This window comes from Phoenix dactylifera, chromosome 8, assembly GCF_009389715.1.
Source record: "Phoenix dactylifera cultivar Barhee BC4 chromosome 8, palm_55x_up_171113_PBpolish2nd_filt_p, whole genome shotgun sequence".
NCBI lineage: Eukaryota > Viridiplantae > Streptophyta > Magnoliopsida > Arecales > Arecaceae > Phoenix > Phoenix dactylifera.
This window is the reverse complement of record NC_052399.1, coordinates 20,318,707-20,329,886: the sequence shown is the minus strand read 5'-3', so window position 1 is coordinate 20,329,886 and position 11,180 is coordinate 20,318,707. Positions and strand designations below refer to the sequence as shown.

Below are 11,180 nucleotides of genomic sequence, written 5' to 3'. Positions count from 1 at the left end.
AAGTATAAAATCTTACCGGAGTTGCCATTATTGAAAATTCGCTCGTCAGATGTCAGGTATGTTACATGTATTTCGTACGTAGAGTTGAAGTGGAGGTACAGCTACCTGGTTCATAGGGTGGGGGGCATAAGACGTCCAGGCAGATAATAAATTCCTGTTTAGCTGACCAAGTCGATAAACATGTTTTTGATTGCAGGATTGGTCCTGCAGTGATGGAACACCCAACAAGCATGGCAGATTGAGCGAGTGGGTTTGAATCCTATGACGTCCAATCAAAAGCCGAGAACTGGCGGTCCGCAAGTACAAGCGGATCCCAGGAGTCTCGCTGCTCATGGCATTGTTGTTTGGACGACTGGTAAGAGGAAACCGGGAAGAGGTGAACGAAACGAATGTGAAACCGGTGCACGTTTTGCACGGCAGAGATGCATGGTGAGATAGTCGCCACGTCGCTCATATTGGAGAAAAGGCGGGCTCCCGCTGTGGTCCCGCGTATAGTACGATAATCAGCACTCTCCACCGCAAGCAGTCGCGAACATAATAAAAAAGCCAAATAATGCTACTCCCTTAAAAATCTTTAAAACTCTTAACAAGCATTTCTCCACGAGCACGGTAGAATTATATCCGCACCTTTTGTTCTGCCAAAACAAATCCTAGTTTTACTTTTTTAAGCATTTTCCTTCTTTTCTTTTCTTCTGTTGGAATTTCTTTTTACTTTTCCCTGTTTTGGTTAAATTAGTTGCTAAGTTTCGTGCTCAATGTCAGCCTCAAAATATAATTGCCTGCTTGGTTCCAAAGTATGTAACACCACTGAACTTTCACGGCAAATGTTCATCAGTTATACAAGATACATTTTTACAAGCAAGGGAAGAACATGCACAATTAAAGGACATGGAAAAGCATTGCAACTCAATTAATACCTGATTCTGCCGTTACAAGCCATGTAGATATGGAACTCATTTGTCAAGCAATCAACCTGTTCAGGGGTCATTCCGCTGTATGTAGCAAAACATGCCAATCTGGTAAACATTCAAGAGAACCATTCTTCAGAAGCAAATTAAGGTTATATATGCAATTAATTAAAGGCAGCTGCACATGATAATACAGAGGTTGTGAAAAAGGGAAAACATAGATGTCTAAATATGTCTTTGATGGCAGAGATACTTTTCTAATCTAAGTGTTGATTATACGATTGCTTGGTGCAATAATTATTATTCCCTGAATATAAGAGTTGAAAGGAAACCTTGAGCTACAGTTCCCCCAGAATAGATACATTCTTATCACAGAGAAATGGATCCCTTGTTGTAGTAACAGAAGGAAACAATATAGCTACAAATCTAGTAAGATTCTTTCTGATATTTTTGTTGCAGAGATTGATCTTCAGAGTAACCAACAAATTTGATGCACAAGCATGTCTGCAAACTAATGCTTTAACACTGATTACTTCTCATATGCACACAAGTTTGAGGTGTTTCACACCTTTATTGATGGTAACATGTCAATTTCTTCTAGGGGAGCCAAGCCGCTCCGATCATTATAGGCTTCCTGTGTAATCACAAATACCATGCCAAAGAAATATTCACAAGTGAATCCACCAGAACACACTCGCATGTCTTCCATCCATGACGAGACACATACATCCTAAAACATATTATAAGGTCCACATATTTTGTTTTAGGACATGTTTGGTCCTACACTATGTAAAAAGGTTTCAGTAATTCATCTCATTAAGGTTGATTGATCCAAGTGAGTTTTTACCAAAGTAGAGCTATAAAGTTATGTTTTCTTCGTCATAAAAATAATATTTAAAAGGTAGTTGCTTGAAAAGAGTAATATATTGCATCAACATTATCACAAGTAGTGGCGGTGGTCTCTATTGTACTAACCTGACATTTTTCAACTTGGAAAATTGCCATCCACACAGGTAACAAAAAGGAAATGCTTTATGTATCTGCCACTAGGTAGGATATAGAAAAAAGTAAATGAAATTATTAAGATCCTGAGATCATCCTTCGTCAAAAAAAAAGGATCCTTCAATCATATTCCAAACGGTGAAACAAGGACACCATTTTGGCACTCATCATTTAAATTGGCCACCGAAGATGATGGATACATCTTGGGTAAAAAATATATTTTGGACAAATTCAAACCATAAAATATTAGAAAGATATACACTTCTTCCAACTAGAAAAGGCCTCTACTGAACATCTGTATTCCAAATGAAGTTACCATTAGCCATGCCAGAAGTGTAGCCACCCTCCAGAGTCTAGGGAAATAAGACTCTTGAGACTCTGTTCCAAAAGTCAAACCAGAATATGTATCATCACATTTGCCAAAGGAGTGCAATTCTCCAGAACTTTTTTCTTGAATTTAGAGATACCTCCAGAATTACATTTATATCTGCATCGCACATTTATCTTTGCATTTCTCAGAAGAATGCATACTCTGAGCCACGATATTGGACAACAGGATAATCAACTCATGCCTGCAAAGATTAGTTATCCCTAACTCAATGGTCTGAATAGTCCTAACATGGCTTCCCAATTTATAGGGAGATATTCTAATAACATCTTCCCCATTCTCGATGAAGTCACTTTGGTACATAGCAAATCTTTTAGCAATCAAGAATGACACCGAAAGGCAACCAAGAGTCACTTCTCTGCCTCTTCGATTCAGATAGATATTGCCAATATTCAGAAAGATACTTGGCAAGATAAAATATTATGAATTCTCAGTCCATTCTCCCTCCAGTCAATCTCCACTTTTTAATGTAGTTCAAGTTCTCAGCATCACCCGTCACGAAGGAAAAATAGTAAATCTACTTTATCTTCTTTAGAGCACTAGTTATTGTTTCTCTTCGAAATAAGGCCTGCCTCTTTGACTAATTGATTATGATTCTTTTCCTTATCCTAACTATTTTCTTCACTTGCCATCAAGTATCTTCTTTTCCAATTTATGTGTCCTCCAATCAATCTTCACATGCTCCCAGTTCTGATATAGGTCATCTAGTAATGGGTTTCACAACTCTATTGTTAACCTTACCTATATTTTTTATATAAATCAACATAATAAGTCATAGCCAAACAGCCTGTCTTGTAGAGACAGACACAGCGTATGAGAGTATGCATGCCAATGCAATCACACGTAAAACCTGTAGTTGCAAGTTCACCTGATTAGTTATATGTTCCCAGGATAGCAGTGAACCAAACTTCTCAAGGTTTTTCCCTAAGTGCCTTTCACATTCCAATGATTCGATCAGCCATCACCTGAAAACAATGGACACAAGTTTTCAAATGAAATGAGAAGAAACAGCAAAAAAATGATAAAAAAAAAACTCATCCTTTTGAGCAAACCTGCTTACAGATACATAGCACCTATATCATTATGCCAGTAAAACAGATCTAACCTACTGCTTTAGGAATCTATAAATTATTTTTAGACTAAGGCTAGAAAAAACCCATTTAATTACGTTCACTTCAGCCATAAGCTTTCAAGGTCTGGTTCACTGAATATCATTGAAACAATTAGTAAACCATGAACAGGAGGGTTGCTATACATGGCCTAGTAAATAACAAGCCAACAAAGGCACAATCAAGGAATGCAGAACCGCTCTGAACCATCCTATTCGGGGCATACTGAGCCATGCTAGCGGTGGATCGAGATGGTTCTGGCATTCAAAACGTTAAATCGATAGGTGGGGGGAGAGGGAGAAGAAAAGAGAAAAAGAGAGAGAGAGAGGGGGGAGGAAGGGAGAGGGAGAGGGAGGGAGGGCCTCCGAAGGGTGTCAGAGGGGCCCCAATGGAACAAAATAGGAGTCTAGAGGGTGGAGCCCCTGCTCCGGCTCTTTGGGGCACTTCCAACGCCCTTCGGAGGCCTCCAGCGGCCCTCCCTCCCTCTCCCTCTCCCTTCCTCCCCTCCTCTCTCTCTTTTCCTCTCTCTTATTCTCCCTCTTCCGCTCCCTCGTCCTCTCTGCTGTGTCGGTATGGGCCCGACACGGAATGAGCTCCGATACCGGCACGATAGACCTTGGGCACAACTTAAAGCAAATAAATCTAACGAACAAGAATTAAGAAGGAAAATGCCAATAATTACCTCAAAAACATCTTCCTAGTTAGAGAAACAAATACCCGAGGAACCCAACTCTCTATCCATAGAACTTCATATTTTTTTACATATGACTGGGCACAGCCAATCAAGTGCCCATCCTCAAGAAAAATCTGAATAGCCTTTGCATCTCTCTCTTAATCACCACTGGCAAAACCTTGGTATGCCATGTCAAGGAATGGGAAATGATTCTAAACCTAAACAGCCAAAAGTAGCATCATATTGTAGCAAACAGTTTGGCAACCTGGTTAAGCTTATATAGTGAAGAAAAATCACCTCCCAGAATTCTTTATCTTAAACTGATGGGATATCTCCCTCCATTGTTCCTCAGAAGGATCCACCCTGGATGGATTATGTGCACATGCATTAAGCAAAAGAATGACCCATTTGGATCATTCTAAACAGAACAAAAAAAAAAAAAAGAATTTATAGGATTAGAAGAACTTGCAAAAAAAGGACTTGAAGAAAAAAGGAGTCTGCATCAGTGAAAATATTATCAACTAAGATGAGTTGGTAACTATATGGAAGATTAATATCATTAATTATCATGTCATCTCAATATTGAATTTTTTTAATGGAAATCACATAATTGAATGTTAAAATAACTAATTATCATCTTAAGGTCTAGACACCATATGGATTGAGATAGATGCTACAGAAAATCTCATGAGTCAAGAAAACTGTACGTTGAGCACATGGTAGAGCTTGAAGTTCGCACATTTGAGCAAGCATGGGAAATAATGAAGTAATGAATAAGTAGAAACAAATACGAAACACAGAGTAAATTGCTCATCAGACATTAAGAGGAAAACAAGTTGCACCAATGGACACTGATTTAAAATGTCTAACCATATGTTATGGAAGCTAAATTAGAACCAATAGGAATTTAGACTGCCATGAAAGATTTGAGCAAGGTCGGAGAAACTGATATCAGGTACCATACTGGTTCCCCAACGGCACGAGTTAGTACGGGCCGTACCAGGCCTAAACCAACAAGGGCACGATATCGTGGGAGAGAAAAAAAGAGAGAGAAGGGGGAGAGAGAAAGAGAGGCCGGCGTGGCCGTGGCCTCCGCCGGCCTCTCTCCCTCCGTCCCCCGCTTGCTTTCACTTTCATTCTCCTTCTCCGGCTCCAGTAACGAGTCTCGTTTTCGTTGCTGGAACTGTACCGGTGAGCCACTGGTATGGCTCGGGACGGCCAAAATCGCCTGGTTCAAGATGGTTCTGCTGACCTTGGATTTGAGTGAAACAACAGAGGGATCTAATGAGAAATGACATAAGATCAGTTTCTTTAAAAGCCATCTATGTCAACAGCAATAATATAATATATTCAAAGACTTATCAGACAATGCTTGTCACTTTTGGTTATGCTTAAATTATGATGTAAAGTCAATGTCAACTGATATGTCATTGAGTCTTGATTATACCTTAATATCTACCATCAATGAAGCAAAATCAAGTCCCCTTGATTCAGGATGGTGATAATGAAATGTCTGTTGTGACCCAAGCATCTATCCAAATATTATGATGGCTGCAAGATATTATTTCAAGGCCTGAGGCAACTTAAAAACATGTCAAGATAAACAGCTGCACTATTTAGTTTGACATACGAACCAGACCACCAAGTGATTTCAATTAGATTTGTTAGCGTGCATGGCTAGAATGCATTGCAGAATGTTTGTAGCTTCCAAACAGGGCAGATAAGCATAACTGTATATGCACAAGAAGAATAAATTCTAATAAGAAAAGCACAAATAAACTCACTTGTCCCAAGTAGGTATCGGTATATAAATTTGAGAATTGGGGAAGAACTGTTTCTGGAAATCTGTGAAAAGCTGGCATGCACCAGTCCCTGAAAGAGATTGAATTGCTGCTATCCTTTTGTCTTTTTAGAGCTCGGAGTCCTCCCTGTGGAGTAATTGAATATTCCCCTAGTTGATTTTGATGAGTTCAAAGCACTTGAGTATGTTTTATGTTGTTCTAATGAATTCAATCTAGTGTTTCAGAAAAATCTTTATTAAATTTTGTCTAAGTGCCTTGAGCTTTGGTTCAGAGTCTTTTGGTTAAGTATCGAACTCTGTCTGAACCAAAGTCTGCATCACGAGTCGACTCCTGGACTCTGCGAGTCGACTCCGGGACGCTTGAAGTTTTTGGCACAAGCTCGAGTCGACTTCGGGACTCTGCGAGTCGACTCCGACTGAGAACAGACAGAAAGACAGAACGATGGATTTTCGACCCTGAGAGCGAGTCGACTCCAAAAGGTTGCAAGTCGACTCCGGTGCTTGGAGAGTCGACTCCAGATAGTCCCGAGTCGACTCCACTGAGAGCAGACAGAAAGACAGAATGTTGGATTTTCGACCCTGAAAGCGAGTGGACTCCAAAAGGTTGCGAGTCGACTCCGATACTTGGAGAGTCGACTCCAGATGGTCCCGAGTCGACTCCCAGAAGAAGACAGTGAAAACGGCAGAGAATTGATTTTTGAAGATCTGATATCGAGTCGTCTCCAATGGATCCAGAGTCGACTCCCAAATTAGCCGAGTCGACTCCAACAAGGTCCGAGTCGTCTCCCGAAGATCTCGAGTCGCCTCTCAAGTCAGCCGAGTCGACTCCAAGTTAACCCGAGTCGACTCAAGGAAGAAAAACAGAAATGGGTTCTCTGGATTCCTGAGAACGAGCCGACCCCTAAGTACCCTAGTCGTCTCTAGCTGTTGGCGAGTCGACTCCAGTTTGGTCCGAGTCGACTCCAGGACAAGGCATGCACTTTAATTCAAATTTGAAACAGTGGCCGAGTCGTCTCCAGTAACAGCCGAGTCGACTCCAGATCGCGCGAGTCGACTCCGATCCCAACAGATACATTGTCAGATTATGCATATGGGTCAGAACGGCTCCAATCAGTCTCTAACGGCTATTTTTCAAAAGGATCACTTAAATAGCCAGAGTGAACAGTAGTAGACAACAAGAGAGTTATTCCACTTGAGCATTAAAGTTTTTCAACCACCAAAAGCATCTCAAGAGTGAATTTAAGCAAAAGAAGGGAGAAGTGCATTCAACTAAAACTAAAAAGGCTTCCTTCACATTAAAAGCTCTACCGACTGTTCCCCATCCTCCGGTTCATTCAAGAGGAGACTCAGAAATCAAGAAGCCCCTCTTCCTCATCTCAAATCTGTTTGAGAGTTTCTAACTCAATCTTGTTTATATTGTTTCATATTTGCTTTTCAGAAGCTCTACTTGTGAACTTTAAACTCTTGTTTTTTTTTACTTGACTCAATCAGGGGATTGAATCAAGGGTTGTAAGGTTTGTTGGTAAGCCAAAGATAAAACCAACGGTGTAAGGTTGTGGTTGGTGAATCAGGAAAAAACCAACTGAGTTTGATTGTAACCCCGGAAAAACAATCGTGTTGATTCTAGTCGATAAGCCCGTCAAAACCGACCGAGTTCGTTGTGATCTTGTGAAAACAACAAGTTTGGTTATGAGCTTGCAAAACAACCGGCTGTAATCCTAGGAATTATAGTGAACTCCCAAATGCGGCTTGGGAAGTGGACGTAGGAGCAAGTGTTGGCTCTGAACCACTATAAACCTCTCTGTGTTTGTATTGGTCTTTATCTCTTTCTCTCTCTTCGTTCATTGCATCTAGTGATATAACTAATCCACTTGCAATAGATTTAGTTAATCACTCACTTTATTTTTGATTGGTCAATAATTAATTAAAACCCAATTCACCCCCCCTCTTGGGTTGTCTTCTTGGGCAACACTCCCCATATGCTAGCTTTAGTGACTATTCAATCACTTATAGCTTCCTTCCATGAGAAGATACTCCCTAAACAAGCATTTTTCACAAAACCTGCCTCAAAATTATTCAATTTCAGTTTGATTTTCAATCAAATGAACATAACTAACTATTTGCACAGGCAGACTAAAATGCCTATCATGCCTTGCAGCGAAGAGGCCCTCTTCAATATTCAATCTTCAGATACCAAACCAGGGTTTAAATTATATTCTATCATGATATAGAGAGAAAACGGGGGAAAGAAAATTTATCACTAATATTCCTTCAAGGAAATCTCTGTAGCAGTGACTGGCTGGTTACACTAGATTTATGAACGCACATAATTCTTAAGTAGTAGTAGAAAACATAGAGCAAGTATGGAGAAAGGATTCAGTTGTGATTGTTGATCGTAAGTTTTCATGGAACTTTGTAATCATGATGATGTCATCCGGGCATGAAAGAAAGAAAACACTTCTCAACAAAATCATGACACATTTGATAATGAGCACAGGATAGGAATCATACAAATCGATTTATTAACTAGATATTTTTAATAATTTTGGACGTTTACCAATGATTTGAGCAAGGGGTAAGAGTAAGGCAGCACAAGCTAGGATTAAAAATAACAGAGAGCTAATACGGGAGGACAAAACAGAAAATTAAAAAAGAAAACACAGAAAAAGCAGATTCCACGGGTCCATGACATGACAGTAGGGAAAAAACAGAAAAAAGAAAAAAGAAAACATATAAATGCAAACGGAAGAAAGAAAGAAAAAAAAGAAGGGCAGAATATCAGAAAGAAAAGGGCACAAGATATACCAGCAAAAATGCGGTGAATAGTTTTTTTTTAAGGAAAAAGGTTCCAGATACATGTCTACCAATATATGTCCATAGCTATATTCCCAAAATCAAGAAAATTAGAATTAAAAAAACTAGGAAGCAAGCAATAAAAGAGAGGGTGAGCAAGAGAGATCACATATTCAGGTTCCCGGCAATCCTCCTTTCAGCTTCCCTAACGCATTCGAGGATCTTCATTATCATCACAATAAGCTCCCTAAAGATCAAAAAAACAACCCAACGTCATTTATCTTGATCTACAGAGACGATATCTTTCGAAATCCTAACCCTAACGATGAGAGGCGAAAAAAAGAACGCAGATGTGGCATAGAGAAGACAGAACAGGGGTTTGGGCGAGCGGATTAGATGAAAGATGAGGGGAAAGGGGAACTCACGACGCCGACGTTCACTTTTGTTGGGGATGGGATCGGCAAGGTAAGCCTCCGTGACGCCGAGGATCGGATCCTTAGGCGCCGGCTCGACGCGGCTCCACGACGACGACATCGATCGAGCTCCCACCGCCCACGACCACGAGGCCCCTAGTCCTCACTATCCCTCGGCAGATCGCAGCCCTCAGCACCATGAGAACTGCATCTCTCTTTCTCGCCCTTGCTCTGTTTGATTTTAGGTATATATGATGACAATAATTTCAAGAAGATGGAAAGAAAGAGAGGGTTACTCCAAGTAGGGGAAGGGAGCCACGGGGACGGGGAAAAGGCGCCTGATGCAGTAACGGGTTTCTTGGAGGTGCGAGGATTTTTGCCGCCATTGGACGGGATAGTCTATTCCACAATAAATTAATATTATTTTTAAAGTATCCATGTCGAATTTTACATAAATATCTTCTCAAAATTAATATATATATATATATAATATTTATTTTATTATTTTATTATTTTATATTTTTTTAGGTCATCTAATATCGTTAAAAATTAACGGTTTCAAATTAAAATAACTAAAATATTTTTAATAGGTAGATGTGTAATAAAAATATATATAAAACGATTGCGATGGAGAACAAAAAACTAATTTCAAATTTTTTTATTTTTAATTAAAATAAATATGATTTTTATTAATGGTGTTAAAAGAACCATTATATTAGGAACATTTGTGCAAAAATAGTATTTTATGAGTGTACAGAAATAAATGTAAATTTTAAAAAAATATATACGCAAATTTGAATTTTTAGAAAAGTATTCGTAAAAAAATTCTAAATTGCCACCAAGGTGGTAGCCTAGTGGTACTGGGCGGGGATTCTAACCTCATGGTTTCAAGTTCGAGTCGCTGCGGCGACGATTAAAATGTGGCTTCGGCCACTGTTTGGACATGAGGTATAGTACCGCTCTTGGACCGCTAGTAGCCGGGGTGGTGCCAGGTGTGATGTGCTCACACTTGGGACTCGAGCCAAAGCCCAGAGGGATAGCTAAACCGGGCCCATGGGTGGAAAAGGCATGAGTAAAACCGGTCGGGGTGCTCAACACACAGCCATTTCTGCCCGCATCGAACATTCTCCTGGCGGGGCGGGGGCCCAATGGGGGCTGCTACGCGGGGGTGGGCTTGTCCCTTCCTCCCCCTACCCCTTTTATGTACCCAAAAAAAAAAATCTAAATTATTTTTAGATGTTTATGTATAGGAATGAATAAGAACATCATTTTTTATAATTATTTAAATTATACTAAAGGATTAAATTATTTTTCTTACATGTTTAAAGAGTAATGGGGGGCAACATTGTCATTAAGAGGGCTAAGTTTCTATCATGCAATTTTGGCAGAATAAAGAATCCGAACAAATGGCCTTAATGGAAAAAAAAGAAGAGAAAGGCTATTTCGTAACCTTTTGGAACTTTTACTTGATAACCCCACTTAAAAAGGATAAGCCTCCACTTACCAAATACTGCCTTAAGGTCTCATCTTGGAGATAGCAATCCCTATTCTTAAGTATTCCTCTAGAATTCCTTTATTAAAGGGATAATCCAATTTTTGTTTAGATGCAATATATACCATTCCATGCAATAATTTCAGGATAAGCCCAACTATCTAAGATAAGGGCTAAGGCCTTTTTTTGCAGGATTGGACAAGACTATCCCATGTTGTCTCCTGAATTTGGTTAAGTGCCAATTTCACCAAATTCTTTTTGGATTCTGAGTGCTATGAATGTGGCTATGGTTAATGTGGGCATGTTCTTGGGACCAAGGGCAAAAGAAATGCCCAGTAATGGGTGAACCATGCAGTAAGGCTTAGGGTGATTGGATGGCTGGTAGATAGTGTGGATGCTTGTACTCAAAGGATTAGCCATCCTCCCATATCTCTAGAACAAGAAGCAGCTCCACATCATCCCCTATGGGAGAAAATTGGATTATATTAGACTAATTGAAGTTTAATATGATTGAACAAAATTAGTTAACTTTTTTTGTTTGCCCTAGCAATTTAATAACAAATTAATGTGCTTATTCGAGTTAATCTAGGTTGGATCATGG

General features: G+C 39.7%; 1 long non-coding RNA gene across 4 annotated transcripts; it reads right to left on the bottom strand.

The window, feature by feature from the left end:
- Window positions 1-783: 783 nt before the first annotated feature.
- On the bottom strand, window positions 784-9,467 carry LOC103707387. 4 transcript variants are annotated; one of them, XR_003385787.2, is made up of 6 exons: window positions 9,100-9,467; window positions 8,844-8,921; window positions 5,528-5,631; window positions 4,378-4,498; window positions 3,167-3,263; window positions 784-1,016 (listed from the first exon to the last, which is right to left on the bottom strand). It is a non-coding gene; the product is annotated as an uncharacterized LOC103707387 (long non-coding RNA). The 4 variants fall into 4 exon arrangements; XR_003385788.2 differs by lacking the exon at window positions 5,528-5,631; XR_003385789.2 differs by lacking the exon at window positions 5,528-5,631 and having other exon boundaries at window positions 4,378-4,443.
- Window positions 9,468-11,180: the final 1,713 nt, after the last annotated feature.